Consider the following 15,091-nt stretch of genomic DNA (forward strand, 5'->3'; position numbering starts at 1 on the left):
TGTATGTATATGACCTTGCTTTGTTTGTACGTGTAACCCCCTTCATTAAAATAAAATAAAAATTGTCACAAAAAAATAAATCATTGATGATGTCACAGACAGTGACGAGGTCATAAGAGATGTACTAACAGTTGTATATGGCTTAGCGGCCAGGTCATATCACTAGTGATGTCATAAATCACTGATGATGTCACAGACAGTGACGAGGTACTAACAGTTTTAGATGGCTCAGCCTGGTGGCCAGGTCACTAGTGATGTCATAAATCACTGATGATGTCATCGGTGATGTCACTCGAGCAATTGTGATGTAATCAGTGATGTCACTTGAGCAATTGACCTGACATCAGGTCATGCTGCATGTGTGGCCTACCTGCTCAGCCAGGGAGCCCAGGCAGACCTAGCTGATGAGGATGGCTTGACGCCTCTCTACGAGGCTGTGCTCTTTGGTCACGACTGCATCTGGATCCTCCTGGAAGCAGCGGCCGACCTCAACAGAAGAAGCAGCTCATACCCGGGATGGAAGGCTGGAAATACTGCAGGAACTCATCAGGTTCCGTGCTGCTATTGACATGGACAGTGATCACCTCACGGACACTCCTCTCTACATCAGTGCTGAGGGCCCCCACCTGGACTGCTTCTGTTTGCTGCTCCAGGCCGCTGGCGTTCTGACCCGTGAGGTGGCTTCTCGCCTGCTGGATGAGGTGCTGGTGCCCGCCTTCATCCACCTGCTCCTGGAGCAGCCAGCCCTGGTGCCCTGGGAGCAGGCACAGCTGGGGGAGATGGCGGATCCCGAGGTGCTCAGGGTCTTTCTGGAGGCCAAGAGATATCCTTGCAGTCTGGTCCACCTGTGTCGGATCAGGAGCCGCCAAACGCTGGGCAGACATCACCTGAAACAAGTCCACTGCCTCCCACTAACATAAGTGTTTATTTATTTTCATTTCCTACATTTAGTTCTTCAGTGACTGTGTTTCAACAAATCCAGGACCAGAGATTAAATACAATCGGCATAAAGCACCTGTAGCTAATCCTATACTGTACTATAATTGGAGAGCTGTGTGTCCGTGTGTGGTCAGTTTATCGTCTCCAGAGTCCCCACTCTAGGATTCACGTGAGGTGCCGTTAGCTTTGCACACAAACAGCCAGTAGAAATACTTTTGACTTTTATAAGATTTTTGACATTTTTTACTGTAATATAAGAGCTTTTTAGTCACAGGACATGGTAGATTGACTTGTAATAGGGAGACTCTCGACTTTATTTATCCCACACCGCCCTCCATTGGCCAGCCCTGGGACTAAGCAGGTCCCGTGGCAATAAAAAAAAGAAAAGAAAAGGATGCGCACATGCGCTGTACAGCGGAAGCGCTGTCTTCATGAAAACAAGGAAGTAACTCGATTTGGATTTGCTACGAAAATGATGTTTCACGGAACTATGGATTATTATTTCATCACGTAGTGAGTACCCGATGTCACAACATGTACATAGAGCTTTCTGGCTATATCGTTATCGATACTATTGCACCCAGAGGGCGCAGTTTCTCCAATAGCAAAACTTGGAAAACTTGCTGAATGGGGCTTTAATTACATTTCAAAGCCTGTACTTTTTTTTTTACTTTTACTTGAGTAAACAAGTTGAATCAGTAATTCTACTTTTACCAGTCTTTTTTTAACACAAGTATAGTAAAGAATGTGTGTACTCCTCCCATCATCACGGCATATAGTGGGGGGTAAACACACCTGATTTGTAGAATAGAGTTCACCCACCATGTTAGGCTTTTGAGGGAATAAGCACCAATTCATGTTTTTTTCTGAAAACATCAAAGCTGGTTTTTGGGCATAATGGTGTTAACATGTCCATGTTGGAGATGTTGCTTTACCCACCGCTTCATTTTCTCCCGTTATCACTGGCCACCATCAATCAAATAAAATGTTGACACAATTAGGCTACACAGTAAATGCATCGTTATAAAACTAATAGCTCCGGCCCTCAGTTCTGATTAGACATGTTCAAAGCAGTTGTAAAATACCAGAGTAATGCACACCTGTGACCGCATCACATGCAGTTTAATAAATATACTAGAAATTGTGTGCACTTCGCATGCATCATGACATAATCATTCAGTGTGGGTATGACATCATCAGTATACCCACTGATGTGGCATCATCAGTCACTACTGGCCAGTGGCCACACCACAATTCAGTCTATGACAGGCAGAGGATGATGCCCGGAATGGGCTTCAGTGGGATTTGTGTAATATTCTGTGAGAGGCAGCTGCCGGAAAGCCATTAGAAGAACAAGAAGTCTATGACATCACTGATAATGCAACAATGTCTACAATGACATCATCAGTCACCACTGGCCACCAGGCATGCTCTGGCCACCGCTCGACAATTGTGGGGCATGGCATCATCAGTGGGTATATGGCATCATCATTAGTCACCACTGGCACACCATTAAATGTTCTGAGGATGCTCAGTTGACATCATCAGTGGTATGACATCATCAGTCACCACTGGCCATCACTTGGCGAAGATGACGCCATCACTCTGGCCACCACTCAATTATTGTGGGGCATCATCAGTCGGTGGCGTTTGCATGCTCAGTTGATGGATTGTGGGGCATGACATCATCAGTCTTTGGCATTTGCATGCTCAGTTGATGGATTGTGTTTGTGTGGGCCACCGTGCCCCCGGCCCAGGGCCGTAGCCAGGGATTTCGGGCCCCATGAAAGGATATCATATCGGGCCCACGGTTGCCGCCATCCAAAGGGCGGCGGCGGGAAATTTTGGCCATTTGAAGCCCAATTTAGATCAGAGAGTTCCCCAAACTTTTGAGTAGCCAGTCAGATTGAAAAAGTAGCCGGATCATGTTCGCGGCGTTTGTTCCAGTGGTCCTTTTCCCAATTAATAAACAAACCTCAAATATGTATCGATGAGTGTGACAATTGAAATAATACAAATAAACATTCTTATAAAGGCCCAATGCTCAATTTAATTATAAATAAAACAATATCCATATTGCAAAACACAAACATATATACAATATATTTTTAAGAACAAAGAAAATACTAATAACTGTATGTTTCCCACATGATTTGAAGAGATTGTGGGGGTTCGGGGGGCCATGCCCCCTGTAAGAAAAATTTGTACATTTTAAACTAAAATGCATGAATCTGGTTCACTTTGAGAACCAATTTAAGAGGCTAGATCAGGGGTGGGCAATTATTTTTCATGGGGGGCCACATGAGAAACCCACATTGTTGCCGGGGGCTGAACAAATATTGTCATGCCGTAACCCAGGAAATTTGATGATAGAGAGGACCACAAAAAAATGTCCTCGCCACCAGAGGGCCAGATTTTGCTGAGGGTTGGGGGCCGAACGGCGCTGGCGCGGAAAAATTTGGGGCATTTGAAGTCAGGTTTAGAGGAATAACTAATTTTAAATTAACAGTTGTTATAACATTATTCAGTCTTAAACACCAATATTTGATCCTTTTCTCACTCACTCCTATGTCACCACTTGCTCTCCCTGCAGGGCTTGAAATTTGCTTTTTTTGGCCACCTGCTAATATGGCTGCTAGAACTTACCAGCCAATTAGAATTTTCACTCGCCAAAATGTTTTTCTTGAAATAAACCGGAATATGAGTGGGTTAATTTAAGCATAAGTATCAGTAAGTGGCCCGGGATTCTCAAAGCCTGTGTTGAGGGTCACACGAACAAAAATTCACTCTTGAAGCTAAATAAATCCAAAACTAACAAGTTAATTATTTACATTTTTTACTTCAATGTAGAACAGTCATTTCTTACACATGAGATTACTTTTAGCCTTTTAGTCATAAAGATTATTGAAAGATATTCCATATTCCAGACTGAAATGTTATAACAGAAGTGGAGTATTGGCCAGAATGACATGAACATTTGGACACTTATTCAGCAGGTATCTTGTATGTTGCGTTCAGGTGCACTGTAAAAAAAAAAAAAAACATAAAAAGAAAATAAATTAGGGCCCCTGTCAGTCAAGGGCCCTTGGAATCGTCCACACTTTCCTATAGAATACTACGGCCCTGCCCCCCTTCCTATTATATTAGTAATGAAAAACAATTCTGATATTGGTGCTGCTGCTTAATGTAAAGACTGAACAGCTAGGAAATTGCTCAAGAACTAGGCTATTGATCAATAGGCTATAGATCAATTAGGCTATTTATTTCACTGATTGAGTTAAAATCTTATTTAGGCTATGTGTTAATTGTAAATTTAGTGGTGTGTAATTACGGCCGTTTCATCCTATGAAATAAATAGCCTACTTGAGGCAGTGCTGCTCGATTGCCTTCATGTCGTGCCTGGAAAAAAGCCTCGCAGGCGCAGCTCTTCTCAAACACGGCCTATTGATTAGTTTATTCCATAGTATATTTATTCACAAAGTTCCCTGGCAGGTCTGCTCTCTGTTTTGGCTTTTGCAATGCGCCGTGTATTACGGTAAAAGGAGGCGGGCTCTGACCTCCATGTGCGTCGCGTTTTGATTGACATGGCGGAGTCTCCCAGTACGCGTCGCGCCGCGCCAGCAGACAGGCAAGACCGGAGCCTGGGAATAAAAAAACGCGCAGCCACGTCTGTTTGAAGATTATTTTATTGCAGTGAGGTGAGTTCTTTTACACTTTTTGAAACAATGACATTACCCCCACAACGGGAATGGATGTCGCTAGAGTCGATGTTAGAAAAGTTTGGGGAGTGTGTGTGAGAGTTTGGAGAGGAGCGCTGACGCCGGCAGTCTGGGCCACTTGGCCAGCGCAAAGGAAAAAGGAAAACTGCTCCACTCCTGCGGAGGGGGTGAATCGAAACTTTGGGGCATTTTTGTTTCAAAAACCAGGAAAAGACAAAGCGGTGCGCATTAGTTCTTTACAATAGTCTATAGTCGAAACTGACCGTGTCGGGTTGTGCGTCTAAGCTGGCTCTTTGTGGTCCCGATTTCCCTGCTTTTGCGAAAGAATGTGTTTTTGTCTCCGAGGACTTCAGATGGAGTGAGTGCGCAACAGGAGAAAAGCTTTTCTCTTTTGCTTATTTATGCTACAAATCACGGTTGTTGCGCGCGTCTTGCATGCTGGAAATACTCTGTTGTGTTGCAGCTTCTCAAAATAAGGAAATTAACGTTTTTATAGCTGGAAAATAGCTTGGAATGGAAGATGCTGAGACAGTCAGATTTGACAGGGGGGTTACGAAATCATTCAATTGACATTTTTTTCTATTGAATGGGATAGCTGTTGGGAAATGTTTTGGGATCTGCTCTGTAGCGACTTTTACAGAGTTTATGCATAAAAGGGCTTTGGAGAGGAAAGATTCTCAACTCCAGCATATCCTAGCATTCCTTCCAGCCAGTCTGTCTGTCTGCCTCTCGCTCTCTCCCTCTCTCTCCCTCTCTCTCTCCCTCTCTCTCTCTCTGCGAAAGCTCAGAAACGACTACGTGTCTGTTTGTGCAGGAAAGACAAATCTCTCTCTCTCTCTCTCTCTCTCTCTCTCTCTCTCTCTCTCTCTCTCTCTCTCTCTCTCTCTCTCTCTCTCTCTCTCTCTCTCTCTCTCTCTCCCCCTCTCTCTGATGCAGACGTGGAAATCAAACATTGGCCTCTAGGTTGTAACGATCGATTATCTGACTCTTCCACGTAGCCTAATTAGAAAAACAACAGTACATCAGTGAAGAGAAACTATGAGAGTGGCACCAATGTGGACGTTAAATATATAAGACAAGGTTGTGATCCAGTGGTGAGCTTGTGCATCAGTCAGGGTTCTTATTATAAGAAGAACACTTGAGTTGTTAATTGCCATGCTGTCATGATTGGCGGAGTGTGTGTGTGTGTGTGTGTGTGTGTGTGTGTGGGGGGGGGGGGGTAAAATTGGGTTATGATTTTCGGGAACCCCATATAGGCTATCCTCTGGATACAATGGGGAAATATAGGTGGGGGACAAACTCATCATCTCTCTCTTTCTCTCTCTCACACGCGCACGCACACGCACGTTTTTTTCAGAGAAGAGAGAGAAGGAGAAATCCGATCCCAAATACATGACGTCAGATGACATTCCTTTGGTGAAAGGCTGATGTGGCCATGCAGTTTTTTTCCTGTGAAAAACTGATATCCTACTTTTTTAGGGGTGGGGGTTTGTGTTGGTGGTGGAGGGGGCTTGGGGGGGGGGGGCAATACCAGCTGAAAAGGTGTGCTCACGTTTAGTGCGAAGGAATGCTTCCCCAGTGCGTGAATGGGCAATTTATTTGGCTTCCACAAGTCATAGGCGCAGAAAGCAAGCGTCAAGAATTTAGGCCCAACATAAGTAGCCTAAAGGCCAATAAACACAGCTGGAAGAAGACGAGGCTTCAGCCAGGAGCCCGTCAACATCACTTATCAGTATCACAGGACTTTGCATCTCGTGTCGTCAGGTTCAATCACAATGGGAATGCAATCAATAGACAGAGTCCTGAATTCAGTGGTGTGTGTGTGTGTGTGTGTGTGTGTGTGTGTGTGTGTGTGTGTGTGTGTGTGTGTGTGTGTGTCTGTGTCTGTGTCTGTGTGTGTGTGTGTCAACTGTCAATGTGGCCCAATGTCATGTTGTCACAAGGGAGATCCAGCCAGAGGTCCCAAAGGGGGAAGAGAGGGTCGCCTGGAAAATGAAGGATGGTTTAATGTTGTTAGAATGATGTAATTAATCAGTCAGGGTGGTGGGTGTGGGGTGTCCTTATCCAAAGGTTATCCATCTGGGATCCTGTTCATGAACATGTTTGCGGAGATCTGTTGGTGAGTTTCCGGTTTGATTTGAGTAGGCTACCTGTGTATTGCTGGACAGCTTGAATACTGACCTGCTTACCAATTTGAAAAAAGTGCATTATCTATCTATCTATCTATCTATCTATCTATCTATCTATCTATCTATCTATCTATCTATCTATCTATCTATCTATCTATCTACATTAGCGTTTTGTTTTTTGCTGGAGTCCACTACACCCACAGGTTGTGTGTGTGTGGTTTGTTATCTGAAAATGAAGCGTCTTTGGCTTGGATATCTATACACAATACGAATGTAAACAGAGCTCTTAGGCCTGTGTTTGAAAAGTCAAGATGGAGCTCATGCTGCCATTGTGCAGATTGCAGAGCTTGTTCAATGACTATGGGGAAAATAAAACAAATATTTTAACATTCTTTAAATGACCTCATTGATCATTTTTTAAATTTCTTTTTCATTGTTGTTTCTGTATTTTGTTGGTTTACTTGGCTATGATGAGAGACAGGAATGTGCTGCTTGAGAGAGGATGGACGGCAGCCTGTGAGCTGGGATTTCATACTGATGCAATCGCACGGAAAGTGATTTTCCCAGCTGTTGTCCACTGCTGCACCAGTACAATGTCTTTTCTCTGCATTGACTTGAGAGAAAAGACTACAACTGTATAGAACAGTGTTAAGAGTCAGGTAGAAGGAGGGTAGCCATTGTTGCATTGGCTCTTAGTCCTTTCTCTGTTTCATTTGAATGCACAGGCTTGGATAATACTTGATGTCAGTTAACAGCCTGTGTACTGTAACTTGTGCAGCACAGGTACATTCAACTCATTTGGGAAACTTGTGTGTCGTTCAGGGCTTCAACTAAGGATGATTTTAATTATCATTTAATCTGTGGATTATTATCTCCACTAATCAATTAGTCGTTTACTAAATGATTAATCGATTATAAAAATAGTTGGCGATTCATTTTCTGTCAATCGACTAATCGACTAATTATTGCAGCTCTAGCGTCATTGACTTCAGACCAGGGTAATAATAATAATCTTCTTTTGCCGATTCTTCTTTATAGTTTGTTAAATCCTACTTAAATGGCTAAACACTGCGCCACATAGGAAAGGACAATGTGCGCCAGTAAGTTTAGAAAGAAAAGCCTTTGAAAATCAATTTACCGTAGTGTACTTTTCTGTGATTGACAGCTTGCCAGATCCAATCAGAACGACCCACAGTAAACTCCTCCAATACTTCAACCAGGTCACAACAAACCATATGACTTGCAAATACTCTTTGCCCTGGGTTTGACAGGCTAGGCGTGCTTTTGTGGCACTGGGAGATGGTGCGTCCTCAATATTCTCAGACAGGTTATTTTCAGCGCAATGAGGAAATTGTTCCATGTTTCACGAGGACTCGTGATGCCAAGCGGGCCGGCTAACTATCTGTCTCACCTGAGTCACTTCGGACACAATCTAACTGTCTCATCTCAGAGACAATCTAACTATCTGTCTCACCTGAGTCACTTCGGACACAATCTAACTGTCTCATCTCAGAGACAATCTAACTATCTGTCTCACCTGAGTGACTTCGGACACAATCTAACTGTCTCATCTCAGAGACAATCTAACTATCTGTCTCACCTGAGTCACTTCGGACACAATCTAACTGTCTCATCTCAGAGACAATCTAACTATCTGTCTCACCTGAGTCACTTCGGACACAATCAGGCCCGTAGCTACCATTGAGGACGACCTCGGTATTATAAAAAAATAATAATAATAGAAAAAGAGCCCCGCCCCCCAGATCTATTCATCTGTCATTGATGTTTTAAAGCCCTCATAAATAACATGATAGATGACAGTTGATCAGAAATGCAACAATTTGCTTCCTCTCTGTGTGCTATATAGAAGGAAGAGACATAACTCACCACAACGTTCAGATTTTGAATTGGGGCTAGATTGGGGCTAGACTTTGGGGACAGTTCTATTGAAGTGAATGGGTAAGTAACTCCCCTGTAAGTGATGTTTGTGTAGATGGGCCATTGTATTTAATTGAGCAGTATTCTGCCATGTGACCTGTATGCAGAATATAAATTATATTATATGGATAGACATTTATTTTTTGTATCATTTTAAAGCAACAGCACAGTAGAGGATATTAATCTAACATGATGTCTGTAGTTCTTTATAGATCTAGCCTCTTAATTTTGCTCTCAAAGTGCACCAGATTGAAGCATTTTACTTTAAAATGGACAACATTTTCTAACCGGGGGGGACAGCCATGGATGTATTAAAAGAACTGGATAGGGGACGAGTCACGCCCACCCATGCATTCGGACGGACGCTGCTCACTGGCGCATGAAGCCATCATGGGGTTTTTTCTTCCGGGTTTTACTTCCTGACCATGCATGCGGCCCAAGGTGAAGTGCGCATGTGTGCCATGACGTATTCGATGACGTCTCCCACCCCTCCCACCCATGGATGGTATTATATGAAGGAAATACACCCGTATACAGCTCTTAGTGGCTTCTGAAGAAAAAATGACCCCATAAAAAAATATTTGATAATTAAAAGAGTCGTTTTATACGTTCCGGTAGCGATTGTCATGGGTCTCGGGGATCTGACAGTGAAATGCCGGGTCCAATAAGACCCGAGTGGACCCGGCGATCAGCGCTGATCACGAGAGAAACGCATCAAAACAGCACACGTGAGGCTTGTTGTCACAAACTGCAAGTAAATCCATAGAGAAAATAACTAGCAAAGAGCGTTCCCATCTGCAATGAAAATTACTTCCTTGTTTACATGAGGCGCATGTGACCACATACGTACACATGCGCGCACACATGCGCCTCAGGCAAACGAAGTGATTTTCGTTGCAGAGAGGTAACCCTCTTGCTGGCTCCTCTCGCTATGGATTTAATTCAAGATGACTGTTTCCCGTACTTTTGGATTATTATTCGATGATCGCATGGTGAGTACACAAGTCACAACATGTATGTGATTGTTTCTAGCGCTGTTGTGTGTGTTTTTGGGCGAAGGAACGGCGGTAGCAGAGACTGCCACTGTACTATCTAACTAGCGTTAGGCAGCATCAACCAGGGGAGAATGCTATAATGTTAGTTAATAAAGATGCACAAAGTTTCATTTGATATACAACTTGTAGCAGTTAACAAGCAACTTTGACGTCGACACCACTAATCTCTGCCTCGGTTTTTCTCGGATCTGAACGGGGCCGGGTCTCAGATTTGTAATAATAGACGGGTCTACTCCGGGTCCAGGTCCGACATTTATCGGTTCTGAACGGGACCGGGTCTCAGATGTCTAATAATAGATTGGTCCATTACGGGTTCGGGCACAAATTCCCCGGGTCCATTAGGGTCCGGGTCTGTGATTTTGGACCCGTGAAGACCTCTACTTCACAGCCCAGCGCTATTCCTGGGGGCTTGGGGACAGCCCCCCCTGGCCCCATGGCTCACTGGCTCATGGCTCACTGGCTCATGGCTCACTGGCTCATGGCTCACTGGCTCATGGCTCACTGGCTCATGGCTCATGGCTCACTGGCTCATGGCTCACTGGCTCATGGCTCGCTGGCTCATGGCTCGCTGGCTCATGGCTCACTGGCTCATGGCTCACTGGCTCATGGCTCGCTGGCTCATGGCTCACTGGCTCATGGCTCACTGGCTCACTGGCTCATGGCTCATGGCTCACTGGCTCACTGGCTCATGGCTCACTGGCTCATGGCTCATGGCTCACTGGCTCATGGCTCACTGGCTCATGGCTCACTGGCTCATGGCTCACTGGCTCATGGCTCACTGGCTCATGGCTCACTGGCTCATGGCTCACTGGCTCATGGCTCACTGGCTTATGGCTCGCTGGCTCACTGGCTCACTGGCTCATGGCTCACTGGCTCACTGGCTCATGGCTCACTGGCTCACTGGCTCATGGCTCACTGGCTCATGGCTCACTGGCTCATGGCTCGCTGGCTCATGGCTCACTGGCTCATGGCTCATGGCTCACTGGCTCACTGGCTCATGGCTCGCTGGCTCATGGCTCACTGGCTCATGGCTCATGGCTCGCTGGCTCATGGCTCACTGGCTCACTGGCTCATGGCTCGCTGGCTCACTGGCTCATGGCTCGCTGGCTCATGGCTCACTGGCTCACTGGCTCATGGCTCACTGGCTCATGGCTCACTGGCTCATGGCTCGCTGGCTCATGGCTCGCTTTTGGCCCAATAAAGCATTCAGGTATGCTTGGATAAAATGGGGTCAGGGAAGGGGCAGGACACTTGTGTGTGTGTGTGTGTGTGTGTGTGTGTGTGTGTGTGTGTGTGTGTGTGTGTGTGTGTGTGTGTGTGTGTGTGTGTGTGTGTGTGTGTGTGTGTGTGTGTGTGTGTGTGTGTGTGTGTGAACGTGTGACTGCCTGGTTGGTAACCTAGAACATGTTATCCGAGGGGTTGTGTTACTGAACAGTGCTTGTGTATCAGAAACAGAAGCTGTAATGGCTCTAGAGTTACATAGGCACGACAATGCAGCCCTGGAAAGTGTGTGAGTGTGAGTGAGTGTGTGTGTGTGTGTGTGTGTGTGTGTGTGTGTGAGAGAGAGACTGTGAGAAAGAAGGGGCAGAGAAAGAACAAGAGATACAACTCTTTACATTACAATACATTGTTTGTAATGGTGTGGTTAAAGCTTCTTCAACTGATTGCAAATCATCTCATCTGCTTTATTATTTCTGTGTTGATGTTCCAGCTCCTGTAGCTGGAGTGAGTGGTCGCCTTAAACTAATGTTTTCTGTCTTTCACTTCTTCTTTTTTTACAATGACAGAAGAATCTGAAAGCTGTCTGTTATTATAACACAAGTAATAATAACAGACATGATAGATGTTTTTTACGACCCTGTCAGTCAAAATGACAAAACTAACTATACAGTTATGTATGTACGTATGTACCCACAGTACGTGGTGTGTGTGTGTGTGTGTGTGTGTGCATGTGTGTGTGTGTGTGTGTGTGTTTACTTTGTTTATTGGGCATTGCATGAACATACAATTGTGTCATCTGAGCAAAAGGTATATTGATTGATTTGTTTTTATTCATTGTGTCATGCACTTAACAGTGCCCAGCCCAGGTATATATTATATTGCCTAATTTCCCTCTTAAAAAGACATGATAAAAAAGTGACAATTGACCAACATACTTACAAAGACTAAGTAAACTAAAATAACACAAATGTATCTGTTGTATTTTAGTCTTTACTCTACTTGTGGACTGTGGACGTCTCTGTCTCCAGAAGCAACAGGTGTGCTTTGCTGAAAGCTCTGGGCCTCTACTGTTACTGTTAGTGGAGGTTTGGTCTGATCCAGCTGCTTGGACCAGTGAACTAGCCACTTCCTGCTTCCTGTGCGAAGGGAGTGTTTTTATTGGTGCGTTGGGCATGCGGGGGTGTTCCTCTGGTCTATGAGGTCAGGGGTCAACACCTGGAATGCAGGAGGAGAGTGCCTCTGGTTCCTCTTCCTCTGCTCTCTCCAGCCTCTTGTCTTTATGATGGCCAGTAAAACACATGGGTTCCCCCTGTGGCCGACTGTATATGTTTTTTTTTTTTTTTTTTTTTAATGTTTTCTAGTGGGGGGTTCCTATCTGGGAGAAACCCCAGGGGAGCATGGGGAGAACAGAAAGGCCCTTTCTGATGACCCCACCTGGACAGAAGCCACTGAGGACATTGGAATGGGGACACACCCTCAGCGCCCACAGCGTCCCAGGCGGGAATCAAACCCAGGACCTTCTTGCTGTGAGGGGACAGCGTACCATAATTTTAATTTGTAGTAGTAATAGTAATAGTTTGGTCATCTGACAAAAATCTTCATGATTTAAATTCATAGTCCACATTATTACCCACCATTCTAGAAGAAGTATGACTGCATGAAAATTATATTTTTAATGAAAATTTAACTTGGATGAATATTATTCAGAAAATGTGATTGCCCTTTTTTTTTTTTATATATTAATTGATCACACAGTTGAGATACATACTTGGTGATTTGACTCCTCTTTCATCACTCCACTACTTATTATGGAAAATCTATAAATTGCTGAAAGAGGACTGACTGCCCATTCCGCTTAAAAAAAAACACACACACACACACACACACACACACACACACACACACACACACACACACACACACACACACACACACACACACACACACACACACACACAAAAGAGCAAGAGAAAAACACACATGTATGGGGGTGTGTGGAATTTTCCTAACCTCACTCAAGTAACATAATATGTGGTAAATAGTGCCGTGTGACGCCAGCTAGTCAACTCCATGATATTTGTGTGTTGTGCTTTGATTGTGTTGTTAGAGTTCTGCATGTTAGGGTGAAGTTCTTGGGCTGTTTTGTCACATGATCCTGGTTGTGTGTATATGAGCTGCTGTGTGCTTTAGCACGTACAGTAGTGTCGCGTTTCATTTCAATTGAAACTTGTCAAGCCGTGAGGTGAAATTTGGTTTTGCACACCACGTTTCAACTCAAATGCGTAACAAATCACCACATCTTTGTCTAATCAAAACAGACGTAAAAAGAGCCAGTTGTTTAGTCTCCCCCTGCTCTGTTATGTCCTTTCTCCTTTTCCTCATTGAACAGTTACGGTAGATGCTTTCACTTTCCATTTCCCTGCAGTTTCTCTCACTGTCTCTCTGGTTGTCTGTCTCGTTCCCTCTCTCTCTCACTCTCTTGTGTGCTCTCTCTGCCTCCCTCTCCCTATGAACGCTGGCTCTTTGTTGAAGTATCCCAGCATCTCATGTTTGCTTGGCACAGATCTGTAATGTTTACCCTCCTCCTCTCTTTCTCTTCGCTTCCCTCGCTCCCTCCCTCCTTCCCTGCCTCTGTCGTTCTCTAGAGCCTGCTCTTCTTTAGCCCCTCCCCTTGATCATTTCCTGCATTGTTGACAGTTGATTTAGAAGAAGATAAAAGAAGCCTTTCAACTTCTCTACTCCCCTTCTCCCTCCTCCCCTTCTGTCTCTCCCCTCTCTCTTCCCACCCTCCCTCTGTCTGCTTTTCTGTACCTCTCCTCTTCCTCTCCTCTCCTCCCATCTCCTCTTCCTTTCCTCCCCTCCCCTTCCTCTCCTCTCCTCTTCCTCTCCTCTCCACTCTTCTCCTCTTCCTCTCCTCTCCACTCTTCTCCTCTTCCTCTCCTCTCCACTCTTCTCCTCTCCTCTTCCTCTCCCCTCCTCTCCTCTTCCTCTCCTCTCCACTTCTCTCCTCGCCTTTCCCCTTCCTCTCCACTCCTCTCCTCTCCTCTTCCTCTCCTCTCCCCTTCCTCTCCACTCCTCTCCTCTTCCTCTCCTCTCCACTCTTCTCCTCTTCCTCTCCTCTCCTCTTCCTCTCCCCTCCTCTCCTCTTCCTCTCCTCTCCACTTCTCTCCTCCCCTTTCCCCTTCCTCTCCACTCCTCTCCTCCCCTCTCCCCTTCCTCTCTACTCCTCTCCTCCCCTCTCCCCCCTCTCCTCCCTTCTCCTCTCTAATCCTCTCCTCTTCTGCCCTATCCTCTCCTCTCCTCTCCTGATCTGTGTATCTCAACCTTCGTTCTGGGTTTAGGAGGAGAAATGAGATATCCGAAAATCAAGACAAGAATGTGACACCTACTCTGACAAAATGATTGCTGGCACGAAAGTAAAACTCCCCAGACTAACTGTTATAGACGTTCACAGCTATCAAAGTAAAACTCCCCAGACTAACTGTTATAGACGTTCACAGCTATCAAAGTAAAACTCCCCAGACTGACTGTTATAGACGTTCACAGCTATCAAAGTAAAACTCCCCAGACTAACTGTTATAGACGTTCACAGCTATCAAAGTAAAACTCCCCAGACTGACTGTTATGGAAGTTCACAGCTATCAAAGTAAAACTCCCCAGACTAACTGTTATAGACGTTCACAGCTATCAAAGTAAAACTCCCCAGACTGACTGTTATGGAAGTTCACAGCTATCAAAGTAAAACTCCCCAGACTGACTGTTATGGAAGTTAACCGCTTTCAAAGTAAAACTTCCCAGACTGACTGTTATGGAAGTTCACCGCTTTCAAATAGGGGTGCACCGATCACGTTTTTTGCCACTGATCACCGATTGCCGATCACCTATGGGAAATATCTGCCCAACCGATCACCGATATATAAACTCCTCAAAAAAAGTTTGGAAACGTTATTTCGGTCGATTATTTCTCCCCTTTAATAATACCAATTGGCATTGTATTTTATATCGTTGGAAAGCCTGATTAGTGATAGGGCTTTTTTTTTTATTATTATTATTATTATTTTTTTTATATAAAAAAATATCGGCAATCAGC

General features: G+C 44.8%; 1 protein-coding gene across 1 annotated transcript in view; it reads left to right on the plus strand.

Annotated features, from left to right (window-relative positions):
* Window positions 1-4,573: 4,573 nt before the first annotated feature.
* The window catches only part of fndc3ba (fibronectin type III domain containing 3Ba), a gene marked incomplete at its 3' end in the record, with an annotated part of 198,165 nt that continues 187,647 nt past the window's right edge, over window positions 4,574-15,091 (plus strand). The window contains exon 1 of the mRNA XM_083632422.1: window positions 4,574-4,637. The remainder of the gene's footprint in view (window positions 4,638-15,091) is intronic.

The sequence above is a fragment of the Poromitra crassiceps genome, assembly GCF_964638095.1.
Source record: "Poromitra crassiceps genome assembly, chromosome: 3".
NCBI classification, from domain to species: domain Eukaryota; kingdom Metazoa; phylum Chordata; class Actinopteri; order Beryciformes; family Melamphaidae; genus Poromitra; species Poromitra crassiceps.